The 10,050-nt window shown below is 34.6% G+C and overlaps 1 long non-coding RNA gene across 1 annotated transcript; it reads right to left on the bottom strand.

Annotated features, from left to right (window-relative positions):
- Window positions 1-8,357: 8,357 nt before the first annotated feature.
- On the bottom strand, window positions 8,358-9,090 carry LOC133724945 (uncharacterized). Its single transcript, XR_009854132.1, has 2 exons — window positions 8,725-9,090; window positions 8,358-8,556 (listed from the first exon to the last, which is right to left on the bottom strand). It is a non-coding gene; the product is annotated as an uncharacterized LOC133724945 (long non-coding RNA).
- Window positions 9,091-10,050: the final 960 nt, after the last annotated feature.

Raw genomic sequence — 10,050 nt, 5'->3', positions numbered from 1 at the left:
AATATTACACCATCCATGTGAACTTGTTTATATGTACCATCATATGCTAATCAATAACTCCATGTGAAATTGTTTACATGTCTCTTCATTATAAAAGGTTATGGGGTAAGCAATTTCCTTTCGGTCGTGATTCTCTTTTGAGTCTTTTCTAACCTATGTCCTTGTGTTTATGGGAGATATGATGCGAGCTTTACACTTGGACCTTTTGATCAAAAACTTCAAAATTTCATCAACTCAAATGAATTAAATAGTAAACTCAATTACTGCATATTTTGTACAAGCCAATCACTATCATCTTTTAAGACTCAAAATTTCAAACTTGAACTGTTAATATTTATAATGGTAAATTATAATTATGAATATCTAATAATTTTCAATTTAACTAAACTGTTTGTGTGCACAAATTAAACGAGAGAAAAAGTATTAATTGTGGTGATTGGACTGATTTATGATTCCGCTTCTATTTATGAAAGATTACTTTCCAATATGAGAGTGGCTATTTCTCATTTATACAATATCCATGTGAATTCTTAAAGAGGCTTATTAACTTCCAATATGAGACATCATTCCAAACGAGATAGGCCAAATATGGTATGAAAATCACTCAAATGAGGATGAGGAGGGGGACTTATCTTTCACCATGTCGATAATGGAATTGAAATCAAATTTGAATTTGGACACCACCATGAAACTTTCCATATTGGGTTTATTCTCTATTTGAATAATGTCAAACAAATTGTGAGGCCTAAGCTCTCAAATCACATTTGAGCATATACAATTAAAAAAGGAAGCCTTTTGTCAAATATGCCATATTTTTAGCATCAAGGATAGTCAGCTCACAAGTCATGCCATCCCAAGAAATCATATCTTTGTTTTTCATTGACAAACGAATTAAGCAAGGATTAACAAGAACCACATCATTTTGTTATGGTTGAGACTCATTGACACACACCCAAAACCGAACAATGTCTTAATCATATTTTCATCTCACCAAATTATGTGTTAGCATCACTCTTTATCAAAGGCATATCCATGCTTTGATATTTATTTCAAAGATAATGGGACACAAATGCTTATGTAGATCTTATTTTATAAAGCACTAATCCTCGACACAAATGATATAATAGTACTTTAAGAGGGATTAATTAAAGTCGCACAACAAAGATAGTTTGATATAAATATATGCAAAAAGCAAATATTCTTCTTATAGAAACAACTCATCTGTTTCACGTTGAAGGAAGCATTAGATTCTATGTAAAAATGCTAAAGATGCCTAATTCCTAAATCTTAATTTTAATGAAAACTAATTTTACGACATTTCGCTTGTGTAGAAGCAAACAGTAATCCTTTCAAAAAAAAAAACAAACAAACAGTAATATCAGTAAATTTTCCCACATCATTTGGTGGCCCTGGATTTGGCCATCACTCTCAAAAGCTAACCTAATTATGCTTAATGACTTTCTTGAAAGACCACTAATTAATTGCTGCCTTGCGTTAAAAGAAACTTCAACATATGCTTACAAATGAAGTAGTAATGGGAGATAGAGATGGATAAAATTGAATCATATATGGACCTCACAAAAAGCAATTTGATCGAACAATAAATCTTCAAATATGCCTCCCTTCTTAGCATACGTAGTTTTAAGTTTTGGCTTGTTCAAAAGAATACGTTGTTGTTCAGATTCCAAGCCAGACACAGTCCAACAATAAGCCATATGAAAGTAGATCAGGAAATAGTGAAGATAGTTGAAGATGATGATTATTGGTTATAATTATATATAGGTATAGCACTGTTGTTTCAAATGAGTGACGAATTAAGAGAACATCTTTTATTTTCTGTCGGTTAATGTTCTCCCCCCACAATGTGCCATTGGAGATCCTTGGAGTACATAACTCCAAGATTGGTCACATAGACGTATCATATAGTTGACCTTGGAAGCACATATTCCACCTGGAATTTAGTGATTGAAAAGTGATGCTTCTGCTTTTGGGTTGATAAAAAAGGAATTGCCCTCTTTCTCCCGTCCTCTTTTCTTTTATTATATGTATACTAACTTGTCGGATAATCTAACGTGTTATATTTTATATTGTTAGACTCTCAATTTAAACTATTAAGGTTGTCATTGAATGACATCAATAATAAGGACATTCTTAGTGGAAAGTTGGGAGTTCGAAATCCTTCTTGCTCACAATCTAGAAGGGGAAGATCTTTTTTGGATTGAGGAGGCAAAGTAAGTGGGCACTGTAGAAATTGAGTGGAATGAAAGGGGAGTGGAGAACAAGAGATGCAGACGATGGAAATAGAAACAATGAGATATAGTTCCTAGCTAGCCAAGAGGAGGATCACTGGCTAGCTAGAGACGATAAGTTGCAACTATTCGTCCTTGTTTGAACTAGTAGTAGTTTATGAGTACTAATTCATCTTAGTTATCAATGTTTGTTTTCTGCAAATGTATGTAAATGACGAAAAAAGTAGAGTAATGATTGATCATGTAAGAAAACCCTATCCAATCCATACGATGAAGCAGGCAGTAATCTTTTCACGAGGATCAGTATACTGATGCATCTGTTTTCTGCAAATCTTTAAAAAGTATCAACAAAATTATAACTTCTAATATATATGGATTATAAATATCCAAATAAATGTGCACAAGTCAGAAATTTCCTTTGTGGCAGAATCATAGCCTGATTTCATTGCCAGCAAAACAGTGTGGAAGGCTGATCATCATTCAAATTCGATGATAAGAAGAAGTATTCTTCACGTACTATAACTAGCATTCTAACCTTTCTAAGTGATCGAATCGGTGGTCTCTGCTTTGCGTCGGTGAGTAAAAATAACACATAATATGAAATTACTTCAGGTTAAGCAGTATTTTTCATATAGAACTCAGGAAAACAGAACATGTTTCCAAGCCTGAATGCTAGCCTATAAATTTGAAAAACTATCTCCGATCTGTCTTACAACATCGAAAATGGGACTCGTCATAACTTTGATAAAGAATAACATATCTATTGCACACCTTCCATAAAAAACCAGCATAATAGACTTCTGGTGAATGATTTGCTAGGCCATCTCTCAGCCTGTAAACTTTCTCAAATTGCAGCTTGCAAGTAGAACCAAGCAGGAAGTCAAGTGATGGGGAAATTAAAACACAAAAAGTGACATAATTTTCCATCGGTAGGATGGATAATTGTGAAAATACCAGATAGAGCAAATATAAGAGATAAACACAGATTAATTCAAGATCACAAGTACACAAGGATTTGGTTATGCAGTGTAAACCTCACCACTGAGGAAACTTTTCTACGTGGCTTGTAACGTAACTAACACGAAGAACAAATTCACTAGGAATCAATACAATTACAGTATACAAGTAGTGGTATTCAACACAACCACATTGACTAGCATCAATGCTAACTTGATTTACAACTTTTTTTTTTTTTTTGGTCAAATGATTAACCTATATTACACAGGTCTTGAATTGATCTTTGTTCCTATCAGAAACTGAATGAACTTTCTGATGCAACCTTGTCTTGCAGCCTCACTGATCTCGATGCTATGTAAGAGATGGATGTAGTGAGCAAGCAATACATATAATGATTAATGAACAATCAAAGAGAGTTTTTGTAAAACAGTTTTACGAAGACTATTCAACACATGATAAATTTCTCAATCAAAAACTCTAGAGAAAATTTCGCAAACAGTACACCAAGTAAAGGCCACTAATAATTCTTATACATAAAGTTCCAAACCAAACATTTTGGTACACGAAATCTGAAACTCGACCCACTATCAGTACACGACGTCAATTTTTGACACCAAAATGTCCATTATGCCCTCAGTTCTTCTTTTTTTTTAATAAATTTTTTTTTCTGTTATTTTTTTTTTCCTTCGTTTTTTCTGTTATTTTTTTTCCTTCTTTTTTTCTGTTATTTTTTTCCTTCGTTTTTATCTCTTTCTTCTTCCTTCTTCCGGGCTCACTCCCTCACTTCCAACGCCGCCTTCCTCACCTCCACGTTCACTCCCTCGCTTCCAACGCCGCCCTTGCCCTCCAATTGGTGAGATTTATGGTCCTACAACTTATATTTGTAACTCAGCCAATATTTAGTCATGTGAAAAGAAAGAAAGAGATAAAAACGAAGGAAAAAAAAATGAAGGAAGAAAAAAAAATAACAGAAAAAAAAAATAACAGAAAAAATGAAGGAAAAAAAATAACAGAAAAAACGAAGGAAAAAAAAATAACAGAAAAAAAAATTTATTAAAAAAAAAAAAGAATTGAGGGCATAATGGACATTTTGATGTCAAAAATTGACGTCGTGTACTGATAGTGGGTCGAGTTTCAGATTTCGTGTACCGAAATGTTTGGTTTGGAACTTTATGTATAAGAATTATTAGTGGCCTTTACTTGGTGTACTGTTTGCTAAATTTTCCCAAAACTCTATGTAGAAATGCAGTTTTCAAAACCTTTTATAGAAGAACAAGACTCCCCCTTAATCCGATCACTTTGATCATTGATTAAGATAAACTTAGAAGGTTTTTCAAACAAATCGTGAGACTCAACTAATCCTCACTGAAATCAAGTAATTGTGATCTCTAAAGATAATCATCTGATAAGCATTCAAAACAATACCAAAACAGATAAGATTTCCTAAACCTCTTTCCTTAAAAACTGATAACATAGCAGAGAGTTTAGATCCACAATTTATGCATCAATCACATGCAAATTGATATGATATGCACTACCTTGATTTGAGATTAGTGAGCTTGATTTCCGCTTCATTGCTCAATCCTTCAATCTCCTAGTCCCATCGGGAAAGTAGGGGGAAAAAGCTTTCCTTAATCTTCGGTGCTTCAAGTCTCCTAGTATCCTTAGGAGTCCTTGTGTTGAATGGAAACAGTCCAAAATACTTACAAATTGAACATGATGACAGACCATTAAATCCTATGGTTTAATGACAATAGAATTTGAGCAGAGTCTAGCTATACCATTTCTCTTACACTATATATCAATCCGGTCCCAAGTAAAAAGAAGCGTATCAATAGATTTGAGCTAGGTAAGCAACTTGCGAAGGAGATATGCTAGGAGATGATATGAAAGGATACTAGATACCCAAAAGAATTTCACGAAGAGAGCACATCACGCTCTCTCATGTACTACCCAGTGGTAACTCCATGTGAGAATGCAAATTGTTGTTTGTAATACAGCAATAGAAATAAACAAATATTGCCATCTCTTCAAAGTTCGAACTTCAACAACAATTAATTAAGATAAACCAACTGATGCTGAAACAATCAAACAGTTGGAACTTTCTAATGGGTCGGGAATCTATGCTCCTAACCGTTTCTCTTCATCAAGTACCCAAAAGTCGTCAGAGGTCAGCAATGCAAGCAAGGTTTGGGTTTTACCTCTTTCAGCTGGATGGCACCACTTTAACAAAGGTATCCACCATAATAAGCATTTCTTACTCATACCTATGTATGTCATAATCTTCACCCTCTGCAAACACATATAATATAACTAGTTACTCCCAGTTACAGGGGAAAATCAATAGCATAGCACATAGGTCAAATAAATAGAGGCGGCACAAGCATTTTGAACCCGATACTTTGATATGATGTTCGAACTCGTAATTCAGGTATAATGAATTCTCTGTATATTGCAAACATAATCATGCATTAGAAAAGAATAGCAAGATATAATCCAAATTCACACAAGGGAAGCCATTAATTACCAGAGCTAATAAGCTATACATAGTTAGTTTCTACAAGCAATGCGCATGTGCACCGCTGTGGTCGTTGTCGGAGAGCAGAATTGAACTCCCACAGAGAGAGAGAGAGAGAGAGAGAGGAACAAGTTGCATAACTAAATGAGAAGTTGGAGGGAGAATCACGGTAAGTGATTCAGTAGATCTGCTGGGTTCCCTCACGGGAATGTTTTGCGTTGGAATGTTGGGTTGACTTAAGGGGTTGTATTCGATCTAGATTTTAAATGATTCTGTCTAATTTTTTATAATCCGTGGATTCATATGAATTTGAACAGATTCTAATCTATTGTACGTATTAGCAAGATTTGTTTAAATTTTAATAAATACATGAATTGTCCTAATAAAATAACAGAATAAAGACCAAAATAAAATCATGCAATAAATTAATTTTTTGGATAAAATAAAATAATACAACATTTGTGCTTCTATATCTTTCTTGAAATCAATGAACCAACGCAAGAACTTACTCATTCCAAAGAAAAATAAGCTGTTTTCGTATGAAGATGAGATACCAAGAAGTCACAAAGATCAATGTAAAAAGCAAACAATAAGACGCCATTTACCAAGGAGTAAAGCTAAAATGAATAAGCTGTTCTATTTACATAAGTTTAAATTGCAGACATGAAACAACATATCTTTAGGCCAAGTAACTTAATATTAAACCAAACAGATCATAGGAGCAGTGTCATTGTCCATAAAATTGAGTCTAGATACTGACTTCATAGAACATAGTATGCTAGTGTGAGACTGTGACTCTGTGAGGGGTGTGCTAGTGTAGTGTACTCTATGTAATGCTTTTTTCTAACAGCCCTCTAAACAAGTTATTATTGTACTACTTGCTTAATTAAATGCGTAATGGATGACCTTTTCAACCTAAAAAAAAAAAACCTTTCTTCGCTACATAGAATTCCACTTTCATCATTTTTCTCACATGGATATATCTCAAAAGACCACCACACATCTTCCATGATTATAATTACAGCTGAAAGATGCACTTTCTACTTGCTGGTGGATATCCTCACTATTATTTGGTAAAATTCATGAACTAAAGCAAAGTGTATCTTAAATTAAATTCCGAAGACCAAAGGATATAACTCCCCAAAAACAGAAGAAATGGATGGTTCTCCTACAAAGTAAATCTCTCCAGAGTTAGATAAAATAATAATGTATGGCATAAGAGCACCCAGCTTGCTAGATTAGCTGGAGAAAAGGCGATGCATAAACTTTGAAAAGTAGGGTGTAAATAAATGACTAAGAAATCACTTAGCTAGATACCTTATTATGGTAAGAGCTCGCAACTAGCAGTGAAATCCAAACAATATAGCAGATTTGGATAAAAATAAAATAAAATGCCACTGTGGTCAAAACTAATAAATGAAAGATGGCAGATTTGCCATTACAACTAAACAGAAGTACAGAACAATGCGGAGAAGTGAAGCATATTGCAGTATCAAATTACACCAGTTTTGGTTTGTAACAGATAAACTTTCTCTTTCTATAATGAGAATGACCATAACATGATTTGTGGCATCTTCACCCGTCACTACACAAGGACATCACTCTCACCTATTCAGTTTGCATAACCTTATATATGGAGGCTTGTCCCACAAAAGGGTTTCCGCTATGTTCATTGGAAATGTTAATCGCCAAACTTTCCTATTCTGACAGAGCTAAATTCCGGCTTCTATTCCATTTATATGGTAAATGTCTCATTGCTTTTTAACCATAAAGCTCAATATTATTCCAATACAAAGTCAAACAAAAATTACAGCCTAAAAAAAAACAAGCCTTAAAAGAAGCCAAGCAGTATTTTAAACATCAATGTCAAAACAAATATGCAGAATCAAACACACAAATCAAATAAACTTAAACATTCATTCAATGTCAAAAGAAGAAATAAACCATCCATTTATACCCACAAGTCATTTTGTCAACATAAAATTTCTAAGTTGATCGAGTAATAGCCAAAACCACTGCAATCAACAGTCAACATGTGTATCAAAGAGACCTTTTCAACAAGTGATCGATAGTTCCCCCCAAGGTTCACAGGTCGAGGTCTGTTGCGTCCTGTACCTTAATTTACATGTTTACTAGTCATTTAGACAGTAAACAATAACTATTGTTATTTTTTACCTTTGTTTCGAACTTTTAGTCTACCTAAAGCTGACTATTTAAGTCGTTCGTTTCTTGAGAAAACTTCCTTCATGAAAGTTGTAGAGGACGTTAAATCGAGTTTGTAGACATGTGACATGCTAAAAATGTAATTGGTACGTGAAAGTCAGAAAATTAAATTTACTATTTCGAGAAGGGGGATAATTAGGGACTTACCTGAAATGGTAAGTCATTTTTTCACTTCGGCCCAAAGTAGAAATGACAGGATCTACCCAAGATTTCACCCTGAAATCCGAAGTGCCCCTGCGGGACCCATCTTAGAAAAAATTCTACCAGAAAATTTGGCGGAACTTCCTCTAAAAGTGGACTACCCAAAACTTGTAAAAACATTATAACACTCCTCAGTAATCGAATCCATCCTCATCTCCTGGAGCCTACCTGCTCCCCACAATTCATAATCAACTTCCCAACATGTAAAATAAAACAAATCTGAAACTCAAATCTTAAATACCAAACTATCTTTCTTATAACACAACTGAAAGATAGTCATCAGAGCAATCTAAACAGTGAATTGAAATAAAGTACAAGTAGGTTAAACACGTAACCCACAGGAAGTCGGAAGTGGATGAACACTATGCCTCGACGCCTCCTCACGCTCGATCTCAACCTATCTGTAGACTAGGCACGAGAAATCGAAAAGCCTAGGGAAAAGCATTTGAAAAACCGTTAGAGTGAGTGGACAAAAAATAAGTAATTTCAAAAGAAATAAATAAAACTTAATGCTTCCCCAATATATTCTCTTAAAAACCAAGTATGTAGTAAAGTCTTGAAACAAACATGTATTACCTCAAATCTGAGCCAAAGTCCCAAATTTAACAATCGATAAAAGTACCACATTGTCACTTCAATTCCATGTGACATCTAGCACATCATCTTAACAACAACTATAGTGCAAACATCCCATTCTGGATAGACAACCAGCAACGCACAGTTTCAAATTTGATATCACAATTTACCTTTGTTGATTATCAAAACCCAACTTGGTCTACCAACTTCATGTGCTCACAAACTCTACAACAGTCGAACAGAGGCAATTCACATCCCTGAGTTCTATCAACTCCACAACTCCCATTCAACGTTCCCAATTAATGGAGCTCTAGAAGACATCAGTCCACGCCCCCAGACGTCAGAGTTCAACCCAGAAGCACCAGAATCGCCCAAAACCAAATCATTCAAAACTTAATCGATTTCAAAAACAAATCATAGCACAACGTAGAGCTCGACGCAAGGATTAATTTTCCTACCTCATGCAAATCATTCCGTCGTCAGAATTCATCGAAGAACGGCCGGAAAACACCAAGCTTTCCGGCTTTGATTCCCTTTCCCTAGTTGCCGGTTGGACGATCTGATCGAGCTCTATTTATAGCCTCCCATAATTGGATTTCAACGGCTACGATGAAGAGGTGGGAACTTTGGACGCCTCAGATTGCACCATGGATTTTCTTTTTACTTAAAATGAATTTCTATAATTTTCCAACTTCAGAAATTCATAATAAATAGTTCTCGTGTCCGAAATATTCCCCGAAAATTCTCAGGGACTCGTTGCCCCGCGTACTTTATTATAGAGTCAGAATTTTGAAGATTTCACCTTGTGAAAAATTTTTGAAAACTAATCCCAAGCATCTTGCTAATTACCGAGATCGTAAAATAACTTTCGAGCGATCTCACTTTACCTCGATAAATTTTTCTGGGGCTCACAGGTCCTATCAAAGTCAGGTTGTCTTCTACTGTGTTTGAGGTCTTTTCATCTTCAAAATGAGAGAAAAAAAATAAAGACATTAAAGTCTCACGTCTAGAGGGTGGATTTCTGATAGGGTTTTGAATTTATATCAGATTATCAGGCATTCTAGAATCCTACAAAATCATTGGGTTTTTAAATACCACCTGATTTGATTTTTTTTTTTTTTTTTTCAATTAAGATTGAATACACCCCCTCAATGTAATTGCATAATAAACAGAGTTTGGAGAGAGACTACAATGCAAGGACTTAAAAATCGAGATTTTCGCTGAAATATCGGCAAAATTTTCGTTTTCTCAGGTTGGCGATATTTTCTCTAGATACCATGATAATTTCGTGCGATATTTTCAGAAATTTTGGAAATTTGTCATTTT

The sequence above is a fragment of the Rosa rugosa genome, chromosome 1 (assembly GCF_958449725.1).
Source record: "Rosa rugosa chromosome 1, drRosRugo1.1, whole genome shotgun sequence".
Taxonomy (NCBI): Eukaryota; Viridiplantae; Streptophyta; class Magnoliopsida; order Rosales; family Rosaceae; genus Rosa; species Rosa rugosa.
The sequence above is the reverse complement of the archived record's forward strand: the minus strand, read 5'-3'. Positions and strand labels throughout refer to the sequence as shown.